Raw genomic sequence first — 22,839 nt, 5'->3', positions numbered from 1 at the left:
AGGGAAAAGCGTTAAGTCTTACACCATGAAGTGTGACATTAGCAACTGGATTTTCATAGATGCCCTTTATCAGGTTGAAGATGTTCCCTTCAATTTTTAGTTTTGTTGGCTGTTTTTTATCACAGAAGGGTGTTTCAATTTGTCAAATATTTTTTCTGTATCTATTGAGATGATCATGTGGTTTTTGTCCTGTATTCTAACATTGATTGATTTTCACACATTAAACCAATCTTGCCTTCCTGGGATAAATCTCACTTGGTCATGGTGTGGTATGTAATCTTTTTTTTTTCATGTTTCTGGATTCAGTTTCCTAGGATTTGTTGGAGATTTTGCATCTCTGAAAATAAGGAGTATTGGTTTGAAGTTTTCTTGTGATATCTTTATCTAGTATTAGGCTAATACTGGGCTCATAGAATGATTGGGAAATTATCCCTTCTCTTCTTTTTTTTAAAGAGTTTGGGAAGGGTTAATGTTAATTTTTTGAACATACTTAGAATTTATTAGTGAATTCATCTGGGCCTGAGCTTTTCTTTGTGGGAATTTTTTTTATTATTAAAGAAATCTTTTTAATTGTGGTAAAATATACATAACATAAAATTTACCATGTTAACAGTTTTTGATTATTTAATCTCTTTACCTAAACAAGGCTGTAGTATTTGGCAAAACTTAATAAGGACTTGAGAATAACTGAAGGGAATTCTATCATAGAGAGTAAAAATATTAAGACTGGAAAGAAAAGAGTTTTAGATATAATAATACAAAGCATCTAATGTTTTCTGGAAATTTTCTATTTCAAATTAGGATTTTGACTTTACCTTTGTAGAACCAAAAGGTTCTGAAGTGGTTTACTAAAGTGGTTTTTCAGAAATAGGAATAATCTGCCCCCGAATTCAAACAACAACTGGACTTTGGAAATTACATGTTATTTGCAAGACTTTAAAGGTCCTAGAACTAATTCTTAAGTTGGACTCAAGTCAGATTTCTTAAGGTCCCCCTAGCCCCAGTGATCTCTCCAGCAAATGGTTCAGAAAGGGGGTTCAGCAGCTCTCCTCCCTCTCAGCACCCTCAGCATCCAAGTTCTATTTCTGAGACAATAGCCTGCATGTATGGCCTCTCTGCTCTCCCCAGGCCCATGCTTTATAATTAGGGTTTTCTCTCAGTGGAGACCTACTTTAATTGATTTCTTAAAAGCCATCTTTCATAGCCCCAAACCATCTGTACAGATCTGTTCTTCAACCCTTTCAAGCTATAGAAGAAGGTCCTTGGCATTTGTCTAAGATTTACCATTCTATAATACCTGGGCTTATATTCTGTTATAATGTCATGGTTGATATTCTTGGGTGTTGCTCATTTGGTTTTTTTTTTTAATAACTATTTCAAAGCACCTGCTACGTACTGAATTGTGTCCCCCCAACCCTGCCCCGCCCACCCAATTTGTATATAGAAACCTGTATTAGTCCGTTTTCATACTGCTGATAAAGACATACCAGAGACTGAGTAATTTACAAAAGAAAGAGGTTTAATTGAACTTACAGTTCCATGTGGTTGGGAAGCCTCACAATAATGGTGGAAGGCAAGAAAGAGCAAGTCACGTCTTACATGGATGGCAGCAGGCAAAGAGAGAGAGCTTATGCAGGAAAACCCCCATATAATAACCATCTGATATTGTGAGACTTACTGTCATGAGAAAAGCCAGGAAAGACGTGCCCCCATGATTCAGTTACCTCCCGCAACACATGGGAATTCAAGATGAGATTTGGCTGGGGACACAGCTAAACCATATCAAAACCCTAACCCCCAATGTGATAATATTTTGATATAGGCTCTTTGGGAGCTACTTCAGATTAGATGAGGTCATGAGAGTCCTCTTGATGGGATTAATGGCTTTATATGCAAAGGAAGAGAGAAAAAGAGAACACTCACTCTTTCTCCACCACATAAGGACACAGTGAGAAGGTGGCTTTCTGTAAGCTAGGAAGGGATCTCTCGTCAGGAATCAAATCAGCTAGCACTTTGATTTTGGACTTCCCAGCCTCCTGAAATAAATGTTCATTGCTTAAGCAACCCAGTCTGTGGTATTTTGTTATAGTCTGAGCTGACTGAGCATCTCAACTTCCAGTGAAAGTGTCTAATTAATATAAGCAGTGCTGATTTATGTATGATGAGGATGACAAATAAGTGGAAAGATCTGTCTGGAGTAGACATGTAGAAGCTTTTTAAGTTGTAACTACCTAAACAATGTTAGATGTTCTTTTGTGGTTAGAAATACGCAGCTCATTTTAAAGTAGGCCAGAAAAACTGGGAGATTCTTACTACTTCAGAAACAATGTCTTACCTTTTCTTTTCCATAACCCTCTCCCTTCCCTTTTCCACCCCCACCTTTTTCTGGCTCCGTCTGTCTCTTTTCCATATACTCTCAGCATGACTTCCCAAAGGTACAGATTAAATGGCTAGGGTTATTTGAAAAAGCGTCTGAAGTTCTCCTCCCAGCCAGAAGGAATTGTACTATAAAGCAGAATAATTTGAAAGGGAGGAGTTTGTCTTTTTCATGAACAGTAAAAAGCTTTCAATTCTTTTAATAACTGAAAAGGCTTATACTTCTGTTAAGAGTCTCTAAGAACCCGTGATAAAGTTCATATTGTATTTGTAGTTTATTCCATGAACTGGGAGAATGCAAACTTCTTTTGAGAAGATTCTGGCTCTTTCTGACATACTTCCTCTGTATGGAGCATACTGAAGGCTGATGTATGAGTGCTGCAAATTAAGGTGTTATGTTTATAATTAAATACAGAGGAAGATATCATAGCCTTCATGCACTTCTGAGAACTTCTCAGAATTTCAATTAGCAGTAATTGAGCTTGTTTAGTGTTTATGGCCCAGCGTAGTGATGTGAGAATTTAGAACCGTATTCACTCACCAGCTGTGTGTCCTTAGGCAAGTTATTTAACCTCGTGAACCTCAGATTCCTCTCAGGGAAGAGGGAGATAATGATACCTTCTCTACTGAGCTCTTGTAAGCATTACGTGACAGAGTATTTAGCACACAGCCAAATGGCACACAGTAGTTACTGTCTCGGATGGAGTAGTTTGATGATGAGGCACCAAATCCCACTCAAAATTACTGGAAGGAAAGAGGGATAATTCATGGAACCTGAGGGCAGGAGTGCAGCCCAGCCTTTAGAGGAAGCAAGGGGTCTCTTTCTTGTAATGCAGCCTCCTCTCCTCTGTTGCTGGGGGTGTCTGCTCTCTGATCTCTGGGCCTTTCTGTGCCTCTGCTTCCTTCCCTTCCTTCTACTGACTGGTGCTCTCAGCCTAATTTCCACATGACCCAGGCATGGTCACTTTAGGTTCTTAAACCGACTCACTTAATTTTCCAGTTTAAGAACCTAAAAGAGTCTTCACGATTCATTTCCCTGCACTCTTCTGTGTCCAGAGAGAAAGGGGTCTATGGGATTCTACTTGTTCAGCAGACACAATGGGAGACCAAGGGGGACATGGGTAGATTCTGCAAGAAGGTGATGCAGGGGTGAGGTCAAAATAATGGGCATCTCCAGAAAAGTCACTCAAATATTAACATCCATTCTCTCTTAAAGGTCACTTCCTACAAATAAATCCCACTGAAACATGTTCGTTCTTACCCTGGATTTCTTGTGCAGCACTTAACTATGGACTTGTGTTTGCTTCTTGAAGCTCCTATTCTAGCTTTCATAAAAATACATGATCCTGATTATCCTCCTACTTTTTTGATAGGTTCTTCTCCAGATCTTTTCAGAACCCCCTTCCCCTTTCCTCTTAAATACTGAACATTTTTTAAGGTTATACCCTCCTGCTTAATCTTTTTCCCCAGTTCTCTATCCCTTGACGAAATTCAGCCACAGAGAACTGGAAACATAATAGTTGACAAGCACATGGGAGTGCTCTTCATTTCTCTTTTTTCCTGTATCTTTAATTTTCTAGCAATATCTGTTTTTCTTTTTTTTTAAAAAAACATATTTTACTATTTTAACTTATTTCTCATACTCTCTTCTTAATGTTTTCAGACCTGGCAATATGCAGTATTTCCCATATTTTGTACAGTTTATATTGTGGATTTTGTGATCAGTTGTGTGTGTGTGAGAGAGAGAGAGAGAGAGAGAGAGAGAGAGAATCTCTGAAGCATATGTGGAATATCTAGGCAAGTGGCTAGTAGGTTCTTAGCACCTTTTTAAGGGATCCTCAGTTCTCCTCCCAAAGTCTCACAGGCAGTTGTTCCTGGATAAACAGTTGTGTTTCATACTGTTTGAGAAATCACTTTCACTGCTGCCAGATAATTGTGTAAGGAGTTAAATAATCTGCTCAATGGGATGGATGTGATTGCCTGCAATGAGAATAAATCTATAATAATGCATTTATTTGTGTTTGTTCATCCCAAGGTAGGGAGGCAAGAGCTAAATAAAGAGTGTGTGTGTGTGTGTGTGTGTGTGTGTGTGTGTGTGTGTTGGCATTTGGAAATCAGCACTACTGTATCAATTTTACCTCCAACTGCTAGATAAGAAATTTAAGTAGATAAAACAGAAACTCTGCTAAAAACCATCTTCCCACCAGAACCATTGAGGCAGCATAAATAGCCCTTTCCACTCCTCTGCAGAGTAGAGACCAGGAGCATCTGTAGTCCTCTGTATCAGAATAGACTACAGTATAGTTTCACATCAAGCAAAACTGGTCAGTATTTCTTTGAAATATAGAGCCCAGGTGGGCAACAAGATAAGAAAGAAGGTAAAGCCACTGAAGCCATGGACCCTGGACCAAATGTGAGGTCTGACAGATAATCTGGAGCCGTAAGACCTGCTGTGGTCAATGAGAAAGCATAGACTTCCAGGCCTCAGAAAGCATACCACAGTGGGTGCATATAGCTTCATGCCTAATTAGAGAGGACTTAAAAGATGATGCTAACTTTGTGCCGGTAATAGTGTCACTGTGGTTAGGTATGGGGTTAGGTATGTAATTAAGCACAGTCTTTCTGGAAAGCATTTGACCATGTATATATATGAGTGTGTGTGTACATATATATGTGTGTGTATATATATATATGTTTATATGTATGTGTATACATATATATGTCATAATTATTAAATAAGTGTATTATCTTTGATCCTACTTCTAGAAATCTTTCCTGAGGAAATAACTAGAGAGCTAGAGTAAGATTTCTCTGTGTGATATGCGTCATGGGGTTATTTTAAATACATTAGTAAATAAATTGTCCAATAAATCTTATACTCATTTAATGGACTATCAGGCAATATTGAGAATCATGGTTTTATAGAATATTTATCAACATTACAAAGTTCTCATGATTTGATATTTGATGAAAAGGATAGGATACAAAATCTGCTCTATAAGTTTTCCAGTCACAGATTTTCATGGATAGAAACTAAGTCTCACAACAGAGCAGAAATGGGTCAATTCTTCTCAACAAAAACAGATACTATGCTAAGTTTAAAGTCACTATAGACTTTTGCACAAATGGATCTACATTTCAGAACCCAGTCTATTGGTAATTTGAAGTATTTCTATATGAAAGTTTTGATGTATTTCTATATTTATACATAATATAAATATCTATGTTGGTACATATATGAGAGAAAAGGCATCAAACATATCTACCAGTGGTAGAATTATGAATAATTTTTATTTTCTTCATATTTTTATAAATTTCTAAATTTCCTACAATGAACATTTATAATTTTATGTTTAGAAGAAAATAAACTCTATAAAGACAGCAGAGGAACATTTCACTGTGTACAAAGAGGCACACAGGAAGGGAGGCTCCATAATTATGTGGCAAATGGAAATAACCTTACTTGAGTAATAATGCAGTACACCAAGTGAAAAGGGTTTTTTTTGGACCAATCATACAAATTCCTTTTCTTCCTAAGGTTCAAGTGTGAGATACATTTGCAGGTATGAACACACTGATCCTTTAGTCAGATTACTTCCATTCAGTTGCTGCCTTATACTTTAATCTGTAAGTCAGCAGCAGTATCATCACTGTTAACAGGGACAGTCCTTCATCTGGGTTTTGAGTTTCTCATTTATCCTGGTAGCTAGGCTTTGTGCAAAACACATTATTCGGATTATCTCATAATTTCCAAAAATGACCTATTGTTACACTACCTTACAGACAAGGAAATTAAGACCTAGAGAGATTAAGTGACTTTCCCAAATTAGGCAGCAATGGAATGGCAGATTCTTCAACTTTCCAACTTTTGGTATACTAGAAAATACTGACAATTTAGGAAGAAACAAGTTGTACTGTAATATGTAGAATAACTGACCACCCAAAGATGATAATTCAGTATTTATTTATTATGTATTTCTGATCTTCCCATGAGAGGCAGAGGTAATTCAGTACTTATTTAAAAGATAGAAAAAATGAATATGAGTCCCTTTGACAGACCCACCTGGAGCTTTGGAATTACTTGATACCATTCATCAAGAAATGGTCAGACCATTTTAGTTTTGTGTGCAGCTGTTGATGAAGTCAGATAGACTGGTTAATCAGTGGAGAATTTGCAGGGCATTCTTTTTCTTCCCATTATTGGCTAGTCATAAACTCTACTTGGTTGAAAGGCACAACAGAACCAAATGATGAACAAGCAGGGATAACTTCATAAAGGAATGAAAGCAGAATATTAAGAAACTGCTGATGCTTAGGAAATAAAAGGGGCTGATAATGGCAATTAATGATTGTGAAATCTGGGCCTCATTGCTGTGAGTCTTAAAATCAGTTCTAAAACAGAAGAAGATTAAAATACATATTGATCTGCTGATAGGCAAAAGGTAAAGTTTAAAAGCAAAGAATTGACCAATATGTATTACGTTGATTAAACCCTTCTCTGCGATGTGAATAAACACAAGCTGATAACTAGTGTCTGTGAGTTCCTGAATTGATTCTTCATTGAGTATACTTCAAAGATGCAGGACCATGTCTGTCTGCAATCACCTTCAGAAAGGCTGTCTTGCTGCAGAGGGATGCCATAAGACACTTAAAGTTCTCTTTCCAGCTGATCCCCGAACTTACTTTACTAATGCAGCCAGTGTAACAGCAACAGGCTTTGAAGTGCAAAGCCTTCCTTCAGTTATGCGCTCATTAAAAACTAACATGCTCTCGTAAAAATCCAAGAACTGTAATGGGAAAGATTTTATACGAAGAAGGCAACAAAACCCCAGATTGCCCTAGATCCTTGTCCTTTCACTTATTTGCCTGGCACCTGCTGGAGATGCAGACCAACTTACTGAACTTTAGACATGGCACTCTGTAAAAGTAACTAGGACCTTGAAGAACTTTCCTGCTGACTTACTCTTAGATGACTATTTCCATTCTGTTGTTTATCTCATTTGTTTGTTCATATATGGTCATTAACACAGGTTCTATAAGGATTCTAAGGGACTGAGAAATGTAGTAATTAAGTAAAGTAGTAATAGAAATATTGTGAGAATTTAAGGTGTAATATTTCAAATCAGTGGGGAAAGATGTATCCTTTAATACATGGCATTAGAATTACTTGCATTTGTCCAGAAAAAAAACCTACATTGTTTATGCTGAAATAAACTCCAGAAAATAAAATATTTACTTAAAAATGAGAACTATGAATGTACTAGAAATATACATAGCTGATTTGTTTTTCATAATATTGGCATAGAGAAGGCATTTCTAGGCAAGACTCCACACCTAAAATCTGTAACAGAAAATATTGAAAAAAATTTACTATACACAAATTTCAAACTTTTATACAGAAAACACCACTAGCAAATGTCAAAAGATGATGAACAAAGTAGAGAAAAAATTTGTAACACACATATAAGAAAATGAACTAATTTCTTTAGCATTTAAAGAACTCCTAAAAATTGGAGGAGGGTGAGGATTGAAAAACTACCTATTGGGTATTATGCTGATTACCTGGGTGACAAACTCATCCGTATACCAAACCCTCATGACACAACTTACCCATGTAATAAACCTGCACATGTACCCCTTGAACCTAAAATAAAAGTTGGAAAGAAAAAGCAACAATATTGTAACAAATGTAAAAAAAAAAAGCATGAGAAAGATAAACATTTTAATTTAAAAATGGACAGAGATTTGAAACATCAGTTCCCAGAAAAATGAATACAAGATTGACTGTAGCCTTGTTGGCAGTAGCCAAATCCTGAAGATAAATGTTCTTCAATAGCATGACTTGTTAACTAAACTATGATAACAGCTGTTAAATGAGTGAGATGGAGTTACATATATTGACATGAAAAGTTGTTCATATTTCCAAAATACAGGTTGAGTATCCCTTATCCAAAGTGCTTGGGATGAGAAGTGTTTTAGATTTGGGATTTTTTTTCACATTTTGGAATATTTGCATATACATAATGAGATATCTTGGGGATGGGACCCAAGTCTAAACACAAAATTCATTTATGTTTCATATATACCTTATACACACAGCCTGAAAGGAATTGTGTACAAAATTCTTAATAACTTTGTGCATGAAACAGTTTGTGTACACTGAACCATTGGGAAAAAAGGATGTCACTATCTCAGCCACCTTTGTGGACAATCTGTGGTTGTTTGGTATAACCTTCATTCCTGACTCTGAATTTATATGCCAGCAGTAAACAATCCTTTTGTTATACTTATTCACACATCAGTACTTAACAATAAAAGTATAACATACCATTAATACAGTGAAAAAAATTGGTTCAGGGTAACTAAGCAGTACGGTAGCATCACCCGGATACTGTCTCAGCTGTTAAACTACAGCAACAACTAACAAATGGCAGGCTTTCAGTCACCACCTATGAAGCTATGATGCTGTGTTTTGATTAAAAGGCTACTGTACACTGTATTTTGTTTTTTTAGATTAGAAGAAACATCAGAAACCCTTGAGGGACCAGGAAGTGAGTCCTCAAGGGATGACTAGCCATTATGCTGCACGGCTTTTTAAAATATTTCCTCCAGAATCATTTGTCTCATTATTAACAGTTTTGGTCTTAGAAGTTTCTGTTTCATTTGGAAAAGGCAGTTCCAAGATGGCTGAATAGGAACAGCTCCAGTCTACAGTTCCCAGCTTGAGTGACGCAGAAGACGGGTGATTTCTCCATTTCCAACTGAGGTACCAGGTTCATCTCACTGGGGCTTTTCGGACAGTGGGGGTAGGACAGTGGGTGCAGCACACCCACCGAGCATGAGCCAACGCAGGGCGAGGCATCGCCTCACCCGGGAAGCACAGGGGCTCAGGGAATTCCCTTTCCTAGCCAAGGGAAGCTGTGACAGACGGCACGTGGAAAATCGGATCACTCCCACCCTAATACTGCACTTTTCCAATGGTCTTAGCAAACAGCACACTAGGAGATTATATCCCGCGCCTGGCTCGGAGGGTCCCAAGCCCATGGAGCCGCACTCATTGCTAGCACAGCAGTCTGAGATCAAAGTGCAAAGCGGCAGCAGGGCTGGGGGAGGGGTGCCTGCCATTGCTGAGGCTTGAGTAGGTAAACAAAGCGGCCGGGAAGCTCGAACTGGGTGGAGCCCACCGCAGCTCAAGGAGGTCTGCCTGCCTCTGTAGACTCCACCTCTGGGGGCAGGGCATAGATGAACAAAAGGCAGCAGAAACCTCTGCAGACTTAAATGTCCCTGTCTGACAGTTTTGAAGAGAGTAGTGGTTCTCCCAGCATGGAGTTTGAGATCTGAGAATGGACAGACTGCCTCCTCAAGTGGGTCCCTGACCCCCGAGTAGCCTAACTGGGAGGCATCCCCCAGTAGGGGCAGACTGACACACCACACGGCAGGGTACTGCTCTGAGACGAAGCTTCCAGAGGAACAATCAGGCAGCAACATTTACTGTCAGCAATACTCACTATTCTGCAGCCTCTGCTGCTGATACCCAGGCAAAAAGGATCTGGAGTGGACCTCCAGCAAACTCCAACAGACCTGCAGCTGAGGGTCCTGACTGTTAGAAGGAAAACTAACAAACAGAAAGGACATCCACACCAAAACCACATCTGTACATCACCATCATCAAAGACCAAAGGTAGGTAAACCCTCAAAGATGGGGAAAAAACAGAGCAGAAAAGCTGAAAATTCTAAAAATCCGAGCACCTCTCCCCCTCCAAAGCAACGCAGCTCCTTGCCAGCAACAGAACAAAACTGGATGGAGAATGACTTTGACGAGTTGAGAGAAGAAGGTTTCAGATGATCAAACTTCTCCGAGCTAAAGGAGGAAGTTGGAACCCATCTCAAAGAGGCTAAAAACCTTGAAAAAAAGATTAGACAAATGGCTAACTAGAATAACCAGTGTAGAGAAGTCCTTAAATGACCTGATGGAGCTGAAAACCCTGGCACGAGAACTAGGTGACAAATGCACAAGCGTGAGTAGCTGATTCTATCAACTGGAGGAAAGGGTATCAGTGATTGAAGATCAAATGAATGAAATGAAGTGAGAAGAGAAGTTTAGAGAAAAAAGAGTAAAAAGAAATGAGCAAAGCCTCCAAGAAATATGGGACTATGTGAAAAGACCATATCTATGTCTGATTGGTGTACTTGAAAGTGACGGGGAGAATGGAACCAAGTTGGAAAACACTCTGCAGGATATTATCCAGGAGAACTTCCCCAACCTAGCAAGGCAGGCCAACATTCAAATTCAGGAAATACAGAGAACCCCACAAAGATACTCCTCAAGAATAGCAACTCCAAGACACATAATTGTCAGATTCACCAAAGTTGAAATGACGGAAAAAATGTTAAGGGCAGCCAGAGAGAAAGGTCGGGTTACCCACAAAGGGAAGCCCATCAGACTGACAGCGGATCTCTCCGCAGAAACTCTACAAGCCAGAAAAGAAGTGGGGGCCAATATTCAACATTCTTAAAGAAAAGAATTTTCAACCCAGAATTTCATATCCAGCCAAACTAAGCTTCATAAGCGAAGGAGAAATAAAATCCTTAACAGACAAGCAAATGCTGAGAGATTTTGTCACCATCAAGCCTGCCTTACAAGAGTTCCTGAAGGAAGCACTAAACATGGAAAGGAACAACCAGTACCAGCCACTGCAAAAACATGCCAAATTGTAAAGACCATTGATGCTAGGAAGAAACTGCAACAACTAACGAGCAAAATGACCAGCTAACATCATAATGACAGGATCAAATTCACACATAACAATATTAACCTTAAATGTAAATGGGCTAAATGCTCCAGTTAAAAGACACAGACTGGCAAACTGGATAAAGCGTCAAGACCCATCAGTGTGCTGTATTCAGGAGACCCATCTTACATGCAGAGCCACACATAGGCTCAAAATAAAGGGATGGAGGAAGATCTACCAAGCAAATGGAAAACAAAAAGGCAGGAGTTGCAATCCTGGTCTCTGATAAAGCAGGCTTTAAACCAACAAAGATCAAAAGAGACAAAGAAGGCCATTACATAATGGTAAAGGGATCAATTCAACAAGAAGAGCTAGGTATCCTAAATATATATGCACCCAATACAGGAGCACCCAGATTCATAAAGCAAGTCCTTAGAGACCTACAAAGAGACTTAGACTCCCACACAATAATAATGGGAGACTTTAACACCCCGCTGTCAACATTAGACCGATCAACGAGACAGAAAGTTAACAAGGATATCCAGGAATTGAACTCAGTTCTGCACCAAGCAGACCTAATAGACATCTACAGAACTCTCCACCCCAAATCAACAGAATATACATTCTTCTCAGCACCACATCGCACTTATTCCAAAATTGACCACATAATTGGACGTAAAGCACTCCACAGCAAATTTAAAAGGACAGAAATTATAACAAAAATTATAAACTCAGACCACAGTGTGATCAAACTAGAACTCAGGATTAAGAAACTCACTCAAAACCGCTCAACTACATGGAAACGGAAAAACCTGCTTCTGAATGACTACTGGGTACATAATGAAATGAAGGCAGAAATAAAGATGTTATTTGAAACCAATGAGAACAAAGACACAACATACCAGAATCTCTGGGACACATTCAAAGCAGTGTGTAGAGGGAAATTTATAGCACTAAATGCCCACAAGAGAAAGCAGGAAAGATCTAAAATTGACACCCTAACATCACAATTAAAAGAACTAGAGAAGCAAGAGCAAACACATTCAAAAGCTAGCAGAAGGCAAGAAATAACTAAGATCAGAGCAGAACTGAAGGAGATACAGACACAAAAATCCCTTCAAAAAATCAATGAATCCAGGAGGTGGTTTTTTGAAAAGATCAACAAAATTGATAGACCACTAGCAGACTAATAAAGAATAAAAGAGAGAAGAATCAAACAGATGCAATAAAAAATGATAAAGGGGATATCACCACCAACCCCACAGAAATACAAATTACCATCAGAGAATACTATAAACACCTCTACACAAATTAACTAGAAAATCTAGAAGAAATGGATAAATTCCTGGACACATACACCCTCCCAAGACTAAATCAGGAAGAAGTTGAATCCCAAAATAGACCAATAACAGGCTCTGAAATTGAGGCAATAATTAATAGCCTACCAACCAAAAAAAGTCCGGGATCAGGTGGATTCACATCCAAATTCTACCAGAGGTACAAGGAGGAGCTGGCTCCATTCCTTCTGAAACTATTTCAATCAGTAGAAAAAGAAGGAATCCTCCCTAACTCATTTTATGAGGCCAGCATCATCCTTATACCAAAGCCTGGCAGAGACACAACAAAAAAAAGAATTTTAGACCAATATCCCTGATGAACATCAATGCAAAAATCCTCAATACAATACTGGCAAACTGAATCCAGCAGCAGGTCAAAAAGCTTATCCACCATGACCAAGTGGGCTTCATCCCTGGGATGCAAGGCTTGTTAACATACACAAATCAATAAACGTAATCCAGCATATAAACAGAACCAAAGACAGAAACCACATGATTATCTCAATAGATGCAGAAAAGGCCTTTAGACAAAATTCAACAGCTCTTCATGCTAAAAACTCTCAATAAATTAGGTATTGATGGGATGTATCTCAAAATAATAAGAGCTATTTATGACAAACCCATAGTCAATATCATACTGAATGGGCAAAAACTGGAAGCATTCCCTTTGAAAACGGGCACAAGACAGGGATGCCCTCTCTCACCACTCCTATTCAACATGGTGTTGGAAGTTCTGGCCAGGGCAGTCAGGCAGGAGGAAGAAATAAAGGGTATTCAACTACGAAAAGAGGAAGTCAAATTGTCCTTGTTTGCAGATGACATGATTGTATATCTAGAAAACCCCATTGTCTCAGTCCAAAATCTCCTTAAGCTGATAAGCAACTTCAGCAAAGTCTCAGGATACAAAATCAATGTGCAAAAATCACAAGCATTCTTATACACAAATAACGGACAAACAGAGAGCCAAATCATGAGTGAACTCCCATTCACAATTGCTTCAAAGAGAATAAAATACCTAGGAATCCAACTTACAAGGGATGTGAAGGACCTCTTCAAGGAGAAATACAAACCACTGCTCAACAAAATAAAAGAGGACACAAACAAATGGAAGAACATTCCATGCTCATGGATAGGAAGAATCAATATCATGAAAATGGCCATACTTCCCAAGGTAATTTATAGATTCAGTGCTATCCCCATCAAGCTACCAATGACTGTCTTCACAGAACTGGAAAAAACTACTTTAAAGTTCATATGGAACCAAAAAAGAGCCCTCATTGCCAAGTCAATCCTAAGCCAAAAGAACAAAGCTGGAGGCATCATGCTACCTGACTTCAAACTATACTACAAGGCTACAGTAAGCAAAACCGCATGCTACTGGTACCAAAACAGAGATACAGACCAATGGAACAGAACAGAGCCCTCAGAAATAATACCACACATCTACAACCAGCTGATCTTTGACAAACCTGACAAAAACAAGCAATGGGGAAAGGATTCCCTATTAATAAATGGTGCTGGGAAAACTGGCTAGCCATATGTAGAAAGCTGAAACTGGATCCCTTCCTTACACCTTATACAAAAATTATTTCAAGATGGGTTAAAGACTTAAATGTTAGGCCTAAACCCATAAAAACCCTAGAAAAAAACCTAGGCAGTACCATTCAGGACATAGGCATGGGCAAGGACTTCATGTCTAAAACACCAAAAGCAATGGCAACAAAAGCCAAAATTGAGAAATGGGATCTAATTAAACTGAAGAGCTTCTGCACAGCAAAAGAAACTACCATCAGTGTGAACAGGCAACCTACAGAATGGAAGAAAATTTTTGCAATCTACTCATCTGACAAAGGGCTAATATCCAGAATCTACAAAGAACTCAAACAAATTTACAAGAAAAAAACAACCCCGTCAAAAAGTGGCGAAGGATATGAACAGACATTTCTCAAAAGAAGACATTCATGCAGCCAAGAGACGCATGAAAAAATGCTTATCACTGGCCATCAGAGAAATGCAAATCGAAACCACAATGAGATACCATCTTACACCAGTTAGAATGGTGATCATTGAAAAGTCAGGAAATAACAGGTGATGGATAGGTTGTGGAGAAATAGGAACACTTTTACACTGTTGGTGGGACTGTAAACTAGTTCAACCATTGTGGAAGACAGTGTGGCTATTCCTTCAAGAATCGAGAACTAGAAATACCATTTGACCCAGCCATCCCATTGCTATGTATATCCTGAAAGGCTTATAAAACATGCTCTATAAAGACACATGCACATGTATGTTTATTGCAGTACTATTCGCAATAGCAAAGACTTGAAACCAACCCTAATGTCCATCAATGATAGACTGGATTAAGAAAATGTGGCCCATATACACCATGGAATCCTATGCAGCCATAAAAAAGGATGAGTTCATGTCCTTTGTAGGGACATGGATGAAGCTGGAAACCATCATTCTCAGCAAACTATTGCAAGGACAAAAATCCAAACACCGCATGTTCTCACTCATAGGTGGGAATTGGACAATGAGAACACTTGGACACAGGAAGGGGAACATCACACACCAGGCCTGTCATGGGGTGGAGGGAGCAGGGAGGGATAGCATTTGGAGATATACCTAATGTAAATGACGAGTTAATGGGTGCAACATGCCAACATGGCACACGTATACATATGTAACAAACATGCACATTGTGCACATGTACCCTAGAACTTAAAGTATATATAAAAAAAAGTTTCTCTTAGATTTTATAAATGGACACGATTTCTTGTTCTGTTAAGAATTCACACTGCTCTAGTCCTTCAGTAAGCCCATTGCACATTTCACCATGTTGTCTATAGGTACATTGTCTGCAGTGTTAACAACGTCGTCTCAGTCATCACTATTCTTACAATCACCTTGATTCCAAACTATTTTGGCTATTTCACCATCAGTCAATGAATGAACAACTGGAGCCTCATTATCTATTTTAGAAACTTCTTTGATATCCACTTCTTCCAGCATACTGATGGACTCTGATGGAATATTTTTTGCATATGTAAGGAGGTCAGACATAATTTTTCTCCTTCAAAGTGGACTCCTTCAAAGTGACCACCTTATGTATCATCATCACTGAATATAATTACAGGCCAGAGGTTGTGCCAGGCATGCCCAGCTGTGTTTTTAGTCGCTGTATTCCAAGCATTGGCAACAGAATATATGGCATCCTTCATGCTAAACTCCTTTTGAAAACCCACACCCACGCCTCTGTTCATTGCTGCTAGCATGCTATTCAAGAAAATGTTTTTATATTTACTCTCAATTGTTCTAAGTCTACCCTAGTCACATGGTTGAATTAATGAAGTAACATTTGGGGGAAAGTACCTGCCATAACAGGATTGATGAGAATTTCAGCTGGCCAAGAACAGAACAATTGTCAAGAAATAACAAAGGCTTGTAATCTTCCTCCAGCCCAGTCTCCTTACGGGGAGTGCCAGCTACTGGTACAAAATGTTTGTGAAACCAATTGTGAAAGATGTCCCTGGTGATCCATGTATTTTTGTTAGCGTAATAATGGACTGGTGAGAAATTCACTCCTTGAAAGCAGCAAGGACACAAGCTTTTGCCTATCACAGCAAGTTTACACTTAGGTGTGCCTGCTGCATTAGCATATCTCAGCACAGTTATTCTACCCTTGGAATCCTTAATTTCTGTAGGAGCTCTCATCAGCTGTCATCAGTGTTTTTCTGGGGCAATAATACCTAAACAGTGATGTTTAATCAGCACTATAGACTTGTTCTGGTATCAGATTTTAATCAGTGATGACCTTCACAAACTCATCAATGAATTTATTTGTTGCTTCATGATCAGCAGATGCTTTAGCACTACAAATCTTTAAAAACTTAACACTGTGTGTTTTCTTAAATGTCTGCAACCGGTCTGTTGAATATTCAGTTTCCTTCAAGTTTCAGTTCATCGTGATCTTTGCTTGTTTCATTATCAGCATACCATTAATTGTCATATATTCACTGCTATGCGGTAGATCCACTCTTTCAATACACAACCCAGATCTTCATGTATAGCTTTCTGCAGTGTTTTTCTATTTTTCATTAACTTCTGTTTATCACTTTCAGCATAAAACCCCAGTAGTTTATTCTTCTGTTTCTTCAGGTCCTATACAGTGGCCATTCCAACACCGTGCTCTTCTGTAAGATGTTTCACACTTACACTGCTGTCCAGTTTCTCCAACAATTGACTTTCTGTGCTATAGGTAAACATAAATGATTCCTCTTTTTCTTATTACTTTTCTCTTTTTCTTTTCACTGTTACTCTTCGGGGTATCTGCAGGCCTTTTTGACATTTTGAACAGTTTATTTACACCACAGAGCAGAGAATAAGCAGGAAAACACAGGGAGTAATGCACATAGGTCTTGGCCCCATGTGGGACATCGTGGGGAACCTGCTGTTGGTGCGCCTGGCCGGCACACCTGCCATTTTATTACTTTCTATGGGCAGGGTTGCATGGGGGAATCTGGGCATGCACAGAAAATATATACGGCAGCTGAGTGGGGCTAGGAGGCTCTTTTTTGTTGTTGTTGTGTGGGGGGGCGGACATTGGAATAAACTGTGTATTGTGCACCTGTGTTTTGACTGAAACCCATCACATGAGGTCGGGTGTGGAATTTTCGACTTGTGGCATCATGTCGTCACTCAAAATGTTTTGGATTTTGGAGTATTTAAATTTTTGAATTTTGGATTAGGAATGCTCAACTAAAATAGTTTTAAGTTAAAAATACCCAGCAGGTTGTATAACAATGTTTAGTATAATCTCATTTATCTGTGGACATGTATGTCAATCTGGAAGGATATACAAGTATTATTATTAGCTCTGAGAATTAGTACTGAAGTATAAAAGGATAATTTTAGTTTTGTACTGTTTGGATTCTACAGTGTATTATTTTTATAATTATTTAAAATATTACATAAATGAATATGAAGACAAATTGAGGTAAAGGCTCAAACCAGCTAATGAATATGGCACATAAGAACAGATACATCATGCATTAAGAAAGAATAATGAACAGGGCTTTGTCCTGTATTGGCAGGTAGTGGGTGGATTGGTCATTGTGTCCTGGACCTCATACTCTTTTATGATTTGTGTCAGTTTGGGTCATTTGGGAAAGACTCTAAAACAGAGTTAGGAGTGATTAAAAGATGTTTATTGAAGAGGAGTGCCTGTGAAAGATAAAGGGGAAGAAAGGAGGATTGGGGAGGAAAAGCCTTCAGACCATGTGCTGATCTGACATTTACAAAAGTCTTCCTTCCTGTCCATTCCAAGAAGGAGTGGACAGAGAGAGAGACTCAAACCACAGTGCAGATAAGGTAAAGCCAAACCAACATGGAGCTCTAGAACAAAGACTGCGTGTTAGAGAAGTCCTGTTTGGGGCAGAAATGGCCAGACTCTCGTACCCCAAATGCTCAGCAGTTGGCTGGGGACTGCCCAGAGGAGCATGGCCCCAGCTCCTACACTTTGTAGATCCCAAAGTTGCTGCAGCTATAGGCTGTGAGTTAACGGCACTTTTTGCAGCTAAAAAATAAGTTTTTTGTTGAAGGGAGTTCAGAGTGGACCACCTGCTTGGCTGCCAGAGTCCAGATCCACTTCTCTATACAGGTTCAGGGAATAGCCCTTCCAGGATTCCACTGGGCCTTTCTTTCTGAGGGGAAATTTACCAGAGGGAGTTTAGGGAGACAAATTACAGCCCCTGTTGCTGCATTTGATCTAAGTGCTGTAAATGATACTCACTCTTCTCCACTATCCATTTAAAATTCCCTTGCCCTCAGCTGTCACCTCTGCTGGTCTCAGGGAATTACCTGGTGGCAGTACCCCAATCCTCATTTCTGAGGGATTTGAGTCCCTGATGACATACCCTTCTCAGGCCCTTGTTTATTCACTGTCAGAACTTGGCAAGGAGGTACCAGGGTGTGCCCAAGTGGATCACCCAGGTTTAACACGTATCCTTCCCTTGCATATTTACCCCACAGTGGAACAGAATCTCTACCTCCCTCTGATGATCAGCATCAATTACCCCTGCCAAGATGGTGACTCTTCTTGCCTGCTGGAGCCTGGACACAAGGAATTCAAAGTGCTCCGATGGTAGCTGTAGCTTGTACTTCCATAGGATCCTTATCATGTCTGTTGATAAGAGTGTGCCCCCTTTGAAGACCAATACCTCCAAGACTTCAGAGCCCTGAGTTGTGGGAATGGGATACACCAAGTCCCCCAGAGAGATCAGAATGATGACAAATGGAGCCACCCCTGCTTCATCCTTGGTTCCCAGACCTATGTGTTCTCTGCTTTTGTGAAATGGTGCCATACAGAGCTGTCTAATTCAGTATATACTGCATCCTGGAGTACGGTGCCTCATCTTTGCAGAGTATTTCCTCTCAGCTCAGTCTTCAGTAGGTCATTCTGTCACTCTGTTAGGCTGACTTCTTCTGGGTTGTTCAAAATGAGATATGATCAGTGGATCCCACCTCTCCTTCACTGGGAAGTGGATCTCCTAGTCAGATGCTATGTAGTTCCAAGTCTGTGGATCAGGCATTTCATAAGCCCCCAGATAGTGATGTGTGGCTGAAGCTTTGGGGAGGAAAGGCGAGTCCATACGCAGATTGTCTATTCCTTTGAGACTAAACTATTAGTCTTTCCAGGATAGCAGAGGATCAATATAGTCGATTTGTCATCAAATAGCCAATTGGTCTTTCACTGTTAGTTTCTGTTGCTGATAGGTTGGACCTTCAGAAGCGGTAGTAACTAGATCAGGCTTGGCAAGTGGTAGTTCACCCTGCTACCCAGGATTGTTCCTTCCTGGAAGGTTTATTCATGCCCTTCTGAAAAAAATTATGTGACTAAATGACTTGCATTCATTAAATGCAGAAACTTTAAAGGCAATGGAGGAGAACTCCCTTCCCTCTTTGAAAATTTGAAGAGAGGGACAGTTCTTGCCCCTACTCCTCAGCAAAACTCTTCCTCTATCAGAACAGGAAAGACGGGTCTGTACTGTAGCAACTTGAATTTCTCATTCCCCAAAGCTACATGTGAAAAAGAGACAACTTTTTCTGAAAAAATCTAAATTTTATTTTGACACTCTATTTCAACATGAGTGCTAAATGTAACCTCTATCATTCAGAGAGACCAGCCTGGGCAGCATAAATTTTTTTTTTAACAAGGGCATAGTGGTGTGCACTTGTAGTCCCAACTACACAGGATGCTGAGATGGGAGGCTTGCTTGAGTCCAAGAGTTTGAGGCTGCCATGAGCTATGATTGCATCACTGCACTCCAGCCTGGGTGACAGAGAGAGACCCTTTTGAAAAAAAAAGGAAAAGAGGAAGAAAGATAGAAAAGAAAGAAAGAGAGAAAGAGAAAGAAAGAAAGAAAGAAAGAAAGAAAGAAAGAAAGAAAGAAAAGAAAGAAAGGAGGGAGGGAGGGAAGGAAGGAAGGAAAAAGAAAGAAAAGAAAATGAGGGAGGAAGGAAGGAAGGAAGGAAGGGTGAGCAAGCAGGGAGGGAGGGAGGAAGGAAAGAAGGAAGGAAGGAAAGAAAGAAAGCCAACAGGGAGGGAGGGAGGGAGAGAGGTGAAAGAAAGAAAACCTGCTGACAGGGCCTGATATAGTGCCATCAGAACAAGGTTGAAGCACCCGCACGCAGCTCGGACCTCTCTATCCATCGAAGCAGTCCTTGTCTTCATCCAAGCCATCCCCAGGTCTTCCAATAGTGGTGCAGCATCTGCACTATTGTCACTGTACCAGAAAGCATCCAGCTGTTACCTCCAAGGACAAGGCTATAGAGACTCCCTCTGTGAGGCTCCTCCAGCCCCTCCATCTGGACACTTCCTGCAGCCATGCTCAATTCTACTGCTCCTACACTATCTTGTCTTTTATGGGCCTTCCCACCCAGCACCTGGGCGCTGTCCTGGACTGAGACATAGGTCTCTGCTCTTAGATTCCACAACTTATCTGGAGACGGGGGAGAGGAAATGAATCATGTCCCCAGGCTCCTATGACTCAGCTTGGGAACAAGAACTCAGGCTCTTTTCTCAGGAGCACACTAGTATCTAAGCGCTCTTCCTTCTGACTCTTCTCCAACTAGCCATCCTATGAGATTTTTATGTAATTTGGAGTTAAGGTAGCCAGGAGCTGTAACTATTCTGACAAAATCTAATATTTATGGCAAAAGCATAATGCCCTGAGACCTGCAAGACTTTAAAGAAGCATTTTTTAACTGGATGCTGTAGGCTTTGGGGGCAGGATAATTCTTCATCATATGAGAGTCACACTGCATGCCCTGCTCCCCAACCCCTAGTCCTCCTCATTGTGAAATCCAAAACATGCACACACATTTCCATATGTCTTCCAGCTAAAATTTATGAAGCTCAAAAAGTTTGTAAAACTACAAACCCAAAGCCTTTTCTTTCCGTATTATTCTCTATAGAATAAGTTTCAAAAACAAGGGATTGACTTTTTTTGCTTGCTGTTTTTTGTTACCTCTCCCCTTGAGGCAATGTGTGTCTCTTGAACTGCCCAAATGAGTTGGATCTCTGTGGCAAGGAAGTGTGGGTGAGAACTCTTTAATACTTTAAAAGTTTCTAGGTAGAAAAAAATTTTAATCATCTTTAACACTTTCCATTTTCTAATATGTTGAAGTGAGGTCATCAGCAGACTGAGGTGGGGAGTGATTGCAGAGAATTGAGGAGAGGGAAAAAGATATGAAATATTCATCCTCAGATAATGGGGAGACAGAATTTGAGTGTGAGTGTCCCATATCTTGCCAGACAGGTATGTCTGTAGATATCTTTTGACTCCCTATTTCCTTGTGACTTACCAAACCACTCTGGACATCTGACCTTCTCGTTAATAAGAAGAGACTTTTTTTTTTGCTTCACCTACTATGTGCAGAAGTGTATGACAACTACTCTCTCTCAACAAATGTTATCTTCCCCTATTTCTTTTCCCTGCTAAAATCCACTTATTCTTAGCATAATTTTAGCAATAATGAGACGAGAATGCTGTCTTCAACTGGATCTCACAGAGTTACAGCCTTTGATGGGGGAGGAGGATGGGATGGAGTGGGAAGGGAGGATCATCAGAGTCCAGTGTTTTGTCCTTAGTTTTGCACAGTCTGAAGATGATGATTGGCTCATTCAGAAATGATTGGCTGATTCACAGTAACCAAACTTGCCAAGAGGGTTGTATGTATATATTGGAAAGCTAATGCATTGATTTATAATGACATGCTGAACTTTCTAGTGACTCAGAGAAGGGCCTCACCTTTTCAGGATTCAGTTGCCTAGAAAATCAAGATAGGAATCAATTGACAGGAGTGCATGATCTTGTAGGATATGCTGCCCAGTTTCTCAAAGTGCTGATGGATTTTTCATGCCCTTCTGAAAAAATTTATCTGTGACTAAATGACTTGCATTCATTAAATGCAGAGCCTCTCTCTCTTGAAGAAAACAATATGGCACCCTCAACTCAGGCTGCCCAGTTTAATTTCCTCTATACTTTGCCCAAGTAAGGAGGGTTTTCTCATATGTATGTGTGTGTGTGTGTGTGTGTGTGTAGAGAGAGTTTTCTCATATATGCATATAAGTATTTACGGTAGGGTGTGTGCGTGGGCGGGGGTAGGGAGTTAAGGGGCATTTTATTAGGTAACCTAGATTCAAAGGTTTGCTGATGACTTTGTATTTTGCTATTCCAGTCATGCACTGCATAACAACATTTCAGTCAACCATGAACCGCATATATGATGGTGGTCCCAATGGTGGTCCCATAAGATTATAATAGAGCTGAAAAATTCCTATAGCCGAGTGACATTGTAGCTGTAATTACACAGTAGTACAATGCAACTTGCATGTTTGTGGTGATGCTGGTGTAAACAAAACTGTGCTGCAAGTAATAGAAAAGTCTGGCACTAAAATTATGTGTACTACATAATACTTGGTAATAAATGACTATGTTACTGGTTTACGGATTTATTATCTTTTTTTTTTTTTTGAGACAGTTTCTCGCTCTGTCACCCAGGCTGAAGTGTGGGCGTGCAATCATGGCTCACTGCAGCCTTGACCTACTGTGCTCAAACAGTCCTCCCACCTCAGCCTCCGAGTAGCTGGGACTACGGGCAGAAGCCACCATTGCCCATCTGATTTTTTGTAGAGACAGGGTCTCACTATGTTGCCCAGATTGGTTTTGAACTCTGACTCAAGCTATCCTCCCACCTCAGCATCCCAAAATGCTGGAATTACAGGCATGAGTCACCACGCCCAGCCTACGATCATTTTTTTTTTTTTTTTTTTGCTGTTATTTTAGAATGTACTCCTTTTACTTTTTTTAAAAAAAAAGTTAACTGTAAAA

Source organism: Pan troglodytes, chromosome 11, assembly GCF_028858775.2.
Source record: "Pan troglodytes isolate AG18354 chromosome 11, NHGRI_mPanTro3-v2.0_pri, whole genome shotgun sequence".
Lineage (NCBI taxonomy): Eukaryota > Metazoa > Chordata > Mammalia > Primates > Hominidae > Pan > Pan troglodytes.
Note: the sequence above shows the minus strand (reverse complement) of the source record.